We start from the raw sequence: 12,090 nt of genomic DNA on the forward strand, positions 1-12,090 counted from the left end.
ATGACATATTTTAAAGAGAAATCAACATATTCTGTGTGATGTTTAGCTGTATTTGAATGGCCCTTAATGTAGGAAATAACACAAGAAATTTCTCTCCATGAGCAGTGACATCTTACAGTTGATTAGCTTTGCGTTAAGCTTACAATATCAGGGAGGGGGCAGGGAGAGAATCTTCATGCTATGCTACAAGACCCCGCAGGCCATGTGTGGCTTTTTTGCTGTACTTTGAACAACATTTCTCTCCCTCTGCACATATCTTTTGTTTTCAGTAGCTGTTATTGCTGATGAGCTGTTGTATAAAGGTAAATTTTGCATCAGCCAGCAAAAATATCTGGGCTAAGGTTCTTTCTGATCATCTCTGCCTGGTGTTTTATAATGAAAAATCTGGCACCAAGTTTATCTTGCCTGTGGTTCCCAAAAGTTACATATGACAGTGAATGTTTCTGTTATAACTCCAGTGATATTTTTAAAGCAATTGACTCTCTGCCTAATTATACAACTTTGGGAAAATGTACCTACTTAATTATGAAAATACTTTGAATTACAAAGCTGTCATGAATAGGAAGCCCCTGTATTTTTTTGCAAGTTGGCTGGGTATAACTGCCACTTTATTCACAACACCTGTAAAGATTTCTGTAGATACAATAGAAAACAACTAATGTAATGACTGAACAATAAGGATTTAAATTCCTGAGCTGGATATTTTGTTTGCATTCATCTGGAATAAGATATCATATTTTCTCACGTATACCATGTGAATATAATATGCACATTGTTTTGAAAGGCAGACTGAAGGAAACAATATGATATTTCCAGAGTTATGGATGCATATAGTAGGGACAGCTGACTCGCCCTCTCTTTCTAAAGGTGAAATATGAGGAGAGACCAGGAGCAGCAAGCAGATAGCAAAACTGCCCTAAGAAAGGTTAGTTTGATTAGTGGAACATTAAAGACCATTAAAGTATCAGGCTATTAAAAAGGAGAGATGATCATTAACACCTCGAGAGTGAAGAACAATGAGCTATTAAGTCAATTGACTCCCTCAGTTCCTGAATAGTAATACAACTGCTACACTGTGGAGTAGGAATCAAAGCAGAGGCTTCTATTCTGTTCAGAAAATCAGCTTCCCTGTTTAATATATGCACCTGGACTTGGGAGTAAGTGTGAGGATTTGTGGGGTGAGCTACACGTTGTATATGAGAAAATACAGTGTTATTTAATCACTAAGATAAACCCCCTTGTGACAGTGATATGATACTGCAGTAGGTGTTCACTTCTCTTTGGTTAAGAGAAAGTGGAGACTATGAGAGATTTCTGCATTCTTTTTATTAATGCTATGAGCAACTCAATTTACCTACTAGGTTACATACTATGGGCTGCTGCCCAGAGCTGTTAGAGACAAAGATCTGAATTAACTCATTCACCTGCCATACATGAGATAAGGCGTGTAAAGGACTACCTGTGGCTTAGCCAGGGGACAGCCCTCAACCTGGGAAAAGGAAGGAACAGGAAACCTAGTACAAAGGGGAACAAAGGAAGGTGCGGGGAATCTTCTGATGAACCAGAAGAAAAAAAAACCTCTTGAAGAGATGCTGACAAGTAGTCGGTCGAAGCAGCTGCAAAGATTCCAGCACTCTCTCCCAACCAAAGATCTAAGTCTGCCAGAGCTATGCAAGGCCTGTTCAGCTAAGCAAGGAGAAGTTTTCAGGTTATGTCCAGTTCATATGTATAGGCCTTCTTTGTCATTTTAACTTATATTGCTAACTTCTGTGCTCCTTTTGACAATTGACTTATTTTTTCTTTTTTTAAAAGACTGTTCTGTACCCTGTTAACATTTTCTTTGGCTATAAAAGTCCAAAGAAAGACTCGTGCATGCAACCACTCCAGATTGGCACTGGTGGAGGAGCTCCTGTGTGAAACAGGGCTGCTGAAGCCTTGTGACCCAGTCTCAGAGAGTCATGGGACTCGCCTTTGCGTGAAATGCACTCAGGAGAGACAAAAGAAGGGTACAGGCATCAAATGCTCTGTTATCTGTGACACTTGCTTGCTGAAATTTCTCAAACTCGACTGATCTTAGTGCAGGTTATCAAATACCACTTGTATAAACAAAGCCCATTACTTAGCTCTCCTGAAAGCAATGACAAAATTGATAATATGAAAAGAACTGATATTATTATCAGAAGATTTTACATGTTGCTCTTTTTTAAAAAGTGAGGGTTTTTTTATTTTGCATAACATTCCAAGATCCTTCAGGGTGGAAGTTAATTTTCTTTCAGATTTTGCATGCATTTCTGTTCCTTTTACTTCTGATTATATTAAAAAAACTGGATAAAATTTCTTTCCCACACAGTCTGATCTTACTTTCTTTGCAGCCCATGCTTAAGTCTTTTTTTACTGATTTGAAATCCATATTCTGACATTAAGTAACTGCTAATGTAGTGATATGGAACCAGTTCCAGATTAAATAAAACCAGTGGCAAGATAAAATAATTATTGATTTTAGAAGAAGACCAAGATAAAGCAAGCTGTAAAACATATAGAAAAACAAATTCAATTGAAAAAATGGATAGGGGATGAACTTAAGTTCATTTTCCCACCTCTGACCAGCAGTCTCCAAAGTTCAGAGAGAATACTACTTCCAAGCTAAAAAAGCTTCTTAAACCAGGGCTCCTCTCTCCTCTGGAACCTAGATTTGAAAGACAAATATTGTTGGTGTGAAGAAATCTTCCACTCTCTTTCTCTGTCCCTGGACCTGAGAGCTCCCATACCCTCCTCACCCTCCCGACTCCTTGTGGTGCAGACACCCTTTGTCTCATGTTCTCATCCAGGTACCTGCTGGGCTTTTTTGGTGATGCCGGGCCCTCCACCTGGGGATGCTGACATTTTTTTAAAAGATTGGTCAGCCTCAACCAATGCCTGTTGGGGTTGGAGCTTAGTGTTGTAAAGGTTATAAAAAGGGGTCACTCCATTTTGGAGGGGGAAAGACGTGTTTGGGATGCTGAAACAAATGTAACCCGGGTATACTGAGGGTGTGCCCTCCCTGCCAAATGGAGAAGAAATGGTGACCAGCTAGGGTGCTGAGGGAGGGACGTCACCGCCCTACATGTGGATCCCTCCATTTCCCTATACAGACAACCCCATGAGTGTACACTTAACTATATACAGCTTTACTATTACAAATATAATTAAAACATTTACATGCCAGAGATAATTGAATACCTGATATTACAAACTAACTTTCATAATCTCCAAGTCAAGGAATGAGTTATCTGATCCAATGAATCAGGGTGAGATCACTAAAGATGAATATACCTCCTCTGCTCGTGCTTGTAAGGAGGCAGTTAGGCGGGCCAAAGCTACCATGGAGCTGAGGATGGCAACCCAAGTAAAAGACAACAAGAAATTGTTTTTTAGATATATTGGGAGTAAAAGGAAGGCCCAGGGAGGAATAGGACCCCTGCTAAATGGGCAGAAGCAATTGGTGACAGATAGAGGGGACAAGGCTGAACTCCTCAACGAGTTCTTTGCCTCAGTGTTCCTAAGTGAGGGGCACGACAAGTCTCTCACTGGGGTTGTAGAGAGGCAGCAGCAAGGCGCCAGACTTCCATGCGTAGATCCTGAGGTGGTGCAGAGTCACTTGGAAGAACTGGATGCCTTTAAGTCGGCAGGCCCGGATGAGCTCCATCCGAGGGTGCTGAAGGCACTGGCCGACATCACTGCAGAGCGACTGGCGGGTATATTTGAACGCTCGTGGCGCACGGGCAAAGTCCCGGAGGACTGGAAAAGGGCTAACGTGGTCCCATTTTCAAAAAGGGGAGGAAGGAGGACCCGGGCAACTATAGGCCAGTCAGTCTCACCTCCATCCTTGGTAAAGTCTTTGAAAAAATTATCAAGGCTCACATTTGTGAGAGCCCGGCAGGGCAAATTATGCTGAGGGGAAACCAGCACGGGTTTGTGGCGGGCAGATCGTGCCTGACCAATCTAGTCTCTTTCTATGACCAGGTTACGAAACGCCTGGACACAGGAGGAGGGGTGGATGTCGTATACTTAGACTTCAGGAAGGCCTTCGATACGGTATCCCACCCCATACTGGTGAACAAGTTAAGAGGCTGTGATGTGGATGACTACACAGTCCGGTGGGTGGTGAATTGGCTGGAGGGTCACACCCAAAGAGTCGTGGTGGATGGGTCAGTCTCGACCTGGAAGGGTGTGGGCAGCGGGGTCCCGCAGGGCTCGGTCCTTGGACCGATACACTTTAATGTCTTCATCAATGACTTGGACGAGGGAGTCAAATGTACTCTGTCCAAGTTTGCAGATGACACAAAGCTATGGGGAGAAGTGGACACGCCGGAGGGCAGGGAACAGCTGCAGGCAGACCTGGACAGGTTGCACAAGTGGGCAGAAAACAACAGGATGCAGTTCAACAAGGAGAAATGCAAAGTGCTGCACCTAGGGAGGAAAAATGTCCAGCACACCTACAGCCTAGGGAATGACCTGCTGGGTGGCACAGAGGTGGAAAGGGATCTTGGAGTCCTAGTGGACTCCAAGATGAACATGAGCCAGCAGTGTGACGAAGCCATCAGAAAAGCCAATGGCACTTTATCATGCATCAGCAGATGCATGACGAATAGGTCCAGGGAGGTGATACTTCCCCTCTATAGGGCGCTGGTCAGACCGCAGTTGGAGTACTGCGTGCAATTCTGGGTGCCACACTTCAAGAAGGATGCGGATAACCTGGAGAGGGTCCAGAGAAGGGCAACTCGTATGGTCAAGGGCCTGCAGACCAAGCCCTATGAGGAGAGACTAGAGAAACTGGACCTTTTCAGCCTCCGCAAGAGAAGGTTGAGAGGCGACCTTGTGGCTGCCTTTAAGTTCATCACGGGGGCACAGAAGGGAATTGGTGAGTATTTATTCACCAAGGCGCCCCCGGGGGTTACAAGAAACAATGGCCACAAGCTAGCAGAGAGCAGATTTAGATTGGACGTTAGGAAGAACTTCTTCACAGTTCGAGTGGCCAAGGTCTGGAACGGGCTCCCAAGGGAGGTGGTGCTCTCCCCTACCCTGGGGGTCTTCAAGAGGAGGTTAGATGAGTATCTAGCTGGGGTCATCTAGACCCAGCACTCTTTCCTGCTTATGCAGGGGGTCGGACTCGATGATCTACTGAGGTCCCTTCCGACCCTAACATCTATGAATCTATGAATCCAATAATATTCACCCCAGTGGGTAGAACCCAGTATTTAAAAATATGTACACAGCTGACCCAAACATTTCTTCAAGCTCTCAAACCCATCAACATCATGGCTAACATCACTAAAATAATAAGAACAATATTATTTATAAAATATAAAGCACAGCATAAACTCAGAACATCAACCACATAGAAGTCTAATTATGAATTTGTTCCCTGAGCCTGGAGAACAGTGATCCCCTCACCCACTCCCAACAGGGTCTCAGGACCCACACATTAGGAGGGGTCTTCCCCCCAGCTCTAGTGAGGTCACTCCTAATACCTCCCCTCCTTTTCAGGGCCCCCGTGCTCCAATAACTCACGGACTCATGGCCCAGCTTGTCCCAGTGTGATGTTCCCCACCAGGGTCTCTTCCCCCACACTGACTCCAGACTCCCCTTGTGGCCTGGTGCCCCTGGCCTGGGCATCCAAGCTTTACAATTTCCCCTGCTTCGGTCCTTATGACCCTCTACAGATTTGCTTACGCCACTCTATGCCCCGCTCTCAGCACTGAGGGCTAGCTTCTTCACTCAGTGGGGTTGCTGGGCTCCCAACTGCCCACTACACACTGAGAAAAACTGGGGATGAAGCAGCCTTCCCCATTCTATGTGCCCTGCTCAGCACCAGGGCTCTTTCAGCTCACCAGGTCCCTATTCAGGGCTCCGGCCTTCCATTCTCATACTGGGTGGCTAACCTGAGCAGCCTTTCACTGCTCACTACTCCTGGATCTTGCCCAGGTCCTGTGCACTGTGGCGGCCAGCCACTTGCCGGGGTTTACAAGCTTGAGCCACCTTGCTGCGCTCCTAGGGCCTGCACTCTGTGTGTTGGACTATGCACTGTGACAAACCTGAGGGTCTCACACCCCTCCCAGGGCTGCTCCATGCAGCAGGTCCTGCACCGTGATGAGCCCAAGGGTCCCACACCCTCCCAGAGATCTTCAGGAGCTCGGGGCTATTTCCCACTGGGGCAGCTCATTCCCAGGTTTTCTCACTCTGATCTTCCTCCTTCAGCTTCCTCGTTGCATCTTCTTGTGTGCCAGGCACGCTGCTCCTTTTATATACTTCAGGGGCTCCACCCCCAAAGTTCTCCGGACCTGGCAGGGTGCAGACTTAAACCAGGGCCAGACTGCTCTTTGCCCTTTCCCTTTGGGGAAAGGACATGGCCTTGCTTACCCTGGCTTGCTTCTGATTGGTGGATGGGCTCCACCAATTGAAATTGCAGAATCTCGAGCCCAGGATTCATCCAGAGCTCAAAAGGTAAATCTGCTATACAAGCAAAATACCTCCAAAGCTCCATCAGTCTCTGGATGAACATGTGAGTATCTTACCTGAAATTTAGCCAGTCATATAGGATTAAGTGAACTAGATGTGTATCAAAAGGACCAACAAGCCTATTCGGTTTTGCTCAAAACACTGTTTTTCTAATTCTCTTGTATCTTGTACTCCTTCCCCATTCTTCCTCTCTTGGATTAATAAAAAGTATCTGTTATAGCATACCTATCTGTGAATGCTTGACAGGAGGGACAGGCTTTTATGCTCCTAGTAGAGCTTGGTATTACCTGAAAACATTGAGGTGGGCATGGCTTTTTACTTTCCTCCCATACAGGAGGCTACTTGTGAATGCTTCAGGCTAAAAGAAGCACCCCAAAATACCATGGTGGGTTAAGCACCCTGTGGCAGTGCACCTTTGGTGCTTGCTTTTTTAAGGGCAGAAGCAAGAAGCCACCAGGTGCCCGATGAGGGTGGCCATTTTCAAACATAGGCCAGAAAGGCAGCAGTCTGTGTTGAGCATCCAAGGTGGCAACATCGGGCTGAGGTGCTCTTGGAACACCTTGGAGGTAAGGATGAGACTATGGGGATGGAGGAGGTCTCAGTGGTCCTGGACATGACCTGAAACTGTACCCTGCTGGGATAGGGAGGTCTGGTGGGTCTGACTGTGGCGTGGCAGTCCCACTTAAAAACCAGGACTGTGAACCTCTCTGGTGTATGGTGGGTTGGGGTGCCTAAACACCAGCCCCCAACTTTGGGTGGATTACTAAGAGGAAGGAGTGGGGTCAGGCACAGCTTCAGCCACCTGAGCCCACAGGAGTGCAAGACCATGGAGGCCCCAGAGAGGGGGCAGTTGTGGAGCCTTAGAGAGCAGGGACGTTGGTGGGACCATCCAGAGTAGGGTGCATGTTCACAACCTGAAGGACTGAGCATAATTTGGGGTAGAATAGGGCTGAGGGGTTGGTCTGAAGGACAGCCCCAGGGTGGGGGGGCATGTTGAGTAGGGATGAAGGAAGGTCAGAAGGGCAGCACATGGGCCAACCCCCCACAAGATCATGGTGTTGTGTATAAGGAGCCTGGTGAGGGGCTAGGGTGAAGTTGGCCCCCATTTGGTGAATTGATTGGCACTACCCAGATGAGGGTCATGGGAGAGGCCCAAGAGACTGCATGTTGCCAGCCAAGGCTTGATTCAGATAAGCCTGATGGCCAGAAGGGTCCCTCCAAGAGTCAGCAGAACAGAGTGAAGGGGGCACAGTATGTTGCAGTGAGCAAGAGACCCTGTGAGAAAGGGGTGGTATGTGTGTGTGTGTGTGTGTGTGTGTGAGTGTGTGTGTGTGAGACCTGGTGGAGGACTAGATTTGGTCTGGCTTGTGGCTAAGAGTATGATAATATCTTGGATGCCATCTGTGAGGCATGGGCCATGGTGTAGGGGAGGTACAGAGCTGTGGAGAGCGCCCCCTGGCATCTGGGCATAGAATGGGCAGCCTCCCATATTTACCACCAGTTTATTGTAATAGCAAAGTCATGGCAGGAGAACTGGGCCCCTATGTAGACAGGTGGAGGGGCTGACTTGAGCCTCATCCCCAAGCTTGCCCCCTGTCACACACCCCCAAGGTCAACAGGGTCTGTGTACCCCAGCTTGTACAGAGCCCCAACAGTTATGGGGTCCTTTTTATATTCAACGTACAACTTCAGTCAAACTAATGATTGCCTTGGAATCCTTGTTTAAAATTCATTGTTTTCTTTGAAGAATTTAAATACAGATAAGTTACAGTAGAATTTCCACTGAGTAATTTTAGTTGCTTTGATTGCAGAAGGGATGGAGTTGCTAATGCTGTCTGATGTAGCTTGAATTTTCAGACAAGATCAGGTTATCATCAAGAATCACCCACCTAATGCTCATTGTTTGCCAGTTCCCTAATTTCTATTTTGTCAATCAAATTTGATGTCCTTAAATCCTCTCAAAAACAGATGCTATCTAGATTTTCTCCTGTTGGCTAAATACGCTACTGCATGGCCCTTTTGTAGCGTACAGTGCAATGCTTCTTAATCTGCCAAATAGAGGACGGAGAATGTAAATCACCTTGCAAGTTGAATTGTGGCCCCTGCTGTCATATGGCAGCTTGCTTTGCTTTATTGTCCATGAGGCAAATAGTAGCATGCATGGAGATCCAAAACCAAACACTGACACATCCAAGTCAAATATTAGTCATGAGATACCTGTGGCTCTGTACAAACAAACTCTTAATTCAGTTACATATTACTTCATTACACAAGATGAGAAACCCAACCATTTCACATTTCTTTGCTAATTTTGTTAATGAAAACAGCAGACTTATATTTTCTAAGTAATATATACCCCTGCGTATGGCAGCTGTTTGGTTTTAGCCAACCAACTTTACCAACTGCCAGTGTTAGGGCATACCAAAAAGGTTCTTCTTTCCTTTCCATAAAAGGAGAGGCTTCCTATTTCCCTTTCTGTATTGAAAGAAGGCCTTGCTTTTGTGGCTGCTGCCCTGTGAACTGATATACAGTTACGAAAAATGAAAAGGTTCAGTTTTGTGAGAGATTCTGTTCTCAATCTGCTTTGCAAATGCAGTGTGTACGCTGCAAGGTCCAAACACTCTTTGCTAAGAGGTAGTTTTATCAAAATCTCAAATTAAAACCAGCTCCCTGAACTTACCTGCTTCTGCAGGTTACAAACATTTCTAAGACAGCAGTCAGACTGTCCACCAGCTGTTTCTTAACATTACTCTTCCCACCCTCCCTCCTAGCTTCCCAGGCACTGTTTTTCTCCTGTTCACGACCTGAAGGACTGAAGCAGTGCCTTCTTATCTGGTATCAGGATAGCCTTTTCCTGCTCATGTAATTCATGGAATACATTCTCCTAGGCCAGGTAGAGACATTACATTTTTACTGGTATTGCTATAAGCAATTGGAAACCGGTCTATACCCATAACAGAACAGAAGTTTGCCACACACAGACTGGTTTAAAAATGGCAGAACCTGGTCTAAGATTTGCACCTCTCCCTCCCACCAGAATGGCAAATATGTGTTCTGTTCCCTACCAGTCTAAACTATGCCATTTACAGAAAAGCACAAACTTAGATGGATTCCGCCTCAGGCTTTTTGAATGTCTGCACCTTATCACACCTTACTCCCTCATGTAGATAAATAAACCTGATATACAGGCTTTTGCAAGAGAGGGTAAAATGCATTCTCTGGCTAATAGGCGTTTATTTGTTTATTTAACCATCCCATTACGTTCTCTATTTGCTGCAGACTTTGTTACCTGGCAGTGCTAAGGACAATGCAAATTCTGAATGATGGGAGAGGTTAGCGTAACTGTAAACTGATGAAATGGGAGTTTAAACTATTAACCCGTGACTTGATGGAATGGACAAGAACAAAGAATCCTGTTTTAATTGAAAACACCTATTTTCTATGCTCTGTGAAAGACCAGTGTATTTGCTGTACACTGAAAATACTCAGTAATATTTAAGGCCTTCTTATTTATTATATGTAGTATACTCCACTCATCCGGCCCTATAGGCTGGATGAGTGGCACTGGGCTGGTCTGCAGGGTGGTTCAGGTTGACAGACCCCCTCACTTTTCCCCTCCCTCAGAATACCAAGTCTGGTGCTTGTTCCAGCTCATTTGGGACCCCAGTTACATGCAGCACAGATCCTGGAATGGCTGGAATGGGCACCACATGCAGTACAGTCTGGCTGGGGGCACGTAGAGCGGATCTTAGACCAGTCACAATGGGCACTGCCTGCAATGCAGATCCTGCTCTGGCCAGCCTGTTCCAGCCACAGATGCCATGTAGGTCTAGGATTGGCTGGGGCAGGTTCTGTGTGCAGTGCAATGCCAGACCTGCCAGGGTGGATGCCTTGCGCAGCATGTGTACCAGAGCTGCTGCAGCCATGGATGCCACATGCAGTATAGGTCCAGGACTGGCTGGGGCAGGCACTGTGTGCAGCTCAATGCCAGAGCTGCCACAGAGCTCCTTGTGCAGCACCATATTTGGTGCTGCTCTGTCCGCACTAGGATCCACACCATATGTAGCCACCCAAATCATCACAGGCTGAGTTGCCAGTGTGGGTACCATGTGTGGCACAGGTCCCTGGCCCTGCCCATGAAGCTGGTCCAGCATGTACCATGCCCCATATGGGTCTGCTCAGACCCAAGGGTAGCACCAGGGGCTAGAGGGCAGGGCTCCTTAGGCTAGATCCAGCCCAGAGGCCATGTGACACCCCTAGTATACCCTGTTTAAGTGCAGGATTCTAAGGAAACTATGCACTTACATGGAGTGTAAATTTAATGTTCTGTAAGTACCCAGTACTGTGGTATTATAGGCTTGACACTGACTAGCTCCCATCATTGGTACAATTAACAGGAGTATAATTCAGTTACAAAGTAGACAGTGGGGCTGAAATATGCTATGCATGTAAACAATTTCTCAATATGCAGATAATCAGAGATTAGTAAACTAGGCAACAGGATTGGGAATGGCATTATGTTATACAATTTAGCAAGCTAGACAAGGTTATTTGGCTAAATCTAATATCTTTTATTAGACCAACTCAAATAGGTGGAGAAATTCTTCTCTGTAAGCTTTTGGGTACAAATGCCCTTTGTCAGGCTGAGGAAGCATTTGCAGTATGTCCTTAGACCAACACGGCTACAACCTATACCCATTTAGCAAGCTAGGCACTTGAGTGGTCTGCATCCCAGTGGAGTACCTTTCTCAAGTATCAGGCATCATTATGTGAGAGGCAAGGATTTTTTGGGGTGATATCCTTTCTTGGGCCAACTGCATGGTTGGGATAAAATTAGACAAGCTTTCAAATGCAAGGCATTCTTCCTTGGGTCTCTTCCTCTCCAAGACCTTCCCCTTTGAGAAAGAGACTGCAGAAAGAATGCTTTGCATTCAAAAGTTTGTCTAATTTTATCCCAACCATGCAGCTAGCCCAACAGAATCACAGAATCATAGAAAAGTAGGGGAGGAAGGTACCTCCAGAGGTTAACTAGTCCACCCCCCTGCCGGAGGCAGAATCGTTTTTCATCCAAACTATTTTATACAATCCATAATCTCAAATCTACATAAGACTACCATCAACCCTGACACAACACAGATTTACCACTCTAACCTGCCACAGGTAAAGCAGGGAAACTATGGCAGCCAGTGTCCTGTTTCTATGAAATGCTGTCAATATATGCTCAAGAGGTCCTGGATAGAGGGGCATGCCCCTACAACAGAGAAAGGCAAAAAAACCCACACAGTCCATACCAGTCTGACCATGGGGTAAAAATCCTTCCTGACCCCCAAATACGGAGATTGGTCTGACCCTGATAGGAGCATTGACACATCCTAGTCCAAGTCCCCAACCTTGGCTGTAACCAACACCCAATGCCTCTGGGGGAGACTTAAGAACATCCTGACACATGTAGCAGAAAGAAGGGGGTGGGGGTGCTCAGAAGCACGTGAAGTATCCACAGGAGAATATAGGCATAGCTACACCTAGATCATTCCCAATCAGTGGCTGTCCAACCTCTGCTTGAACACCTCCAGGACACCTTCTTGTCTACCA

The sequence above is a fragment of the Alligator mississippiensis genome, chromosome 2 (assembly GCF_030867095.1).
Source record: "Alligator mississippiensis isolate rAllMis1 chromosome 2, rAllMis1, whole genome shotgun sequence".
Lineage (NCBI taxonomy): Eukaryota > Metazoa > Chordata > Crocodylia > Alligatoridae > Alligator > Alligator mississippiensis.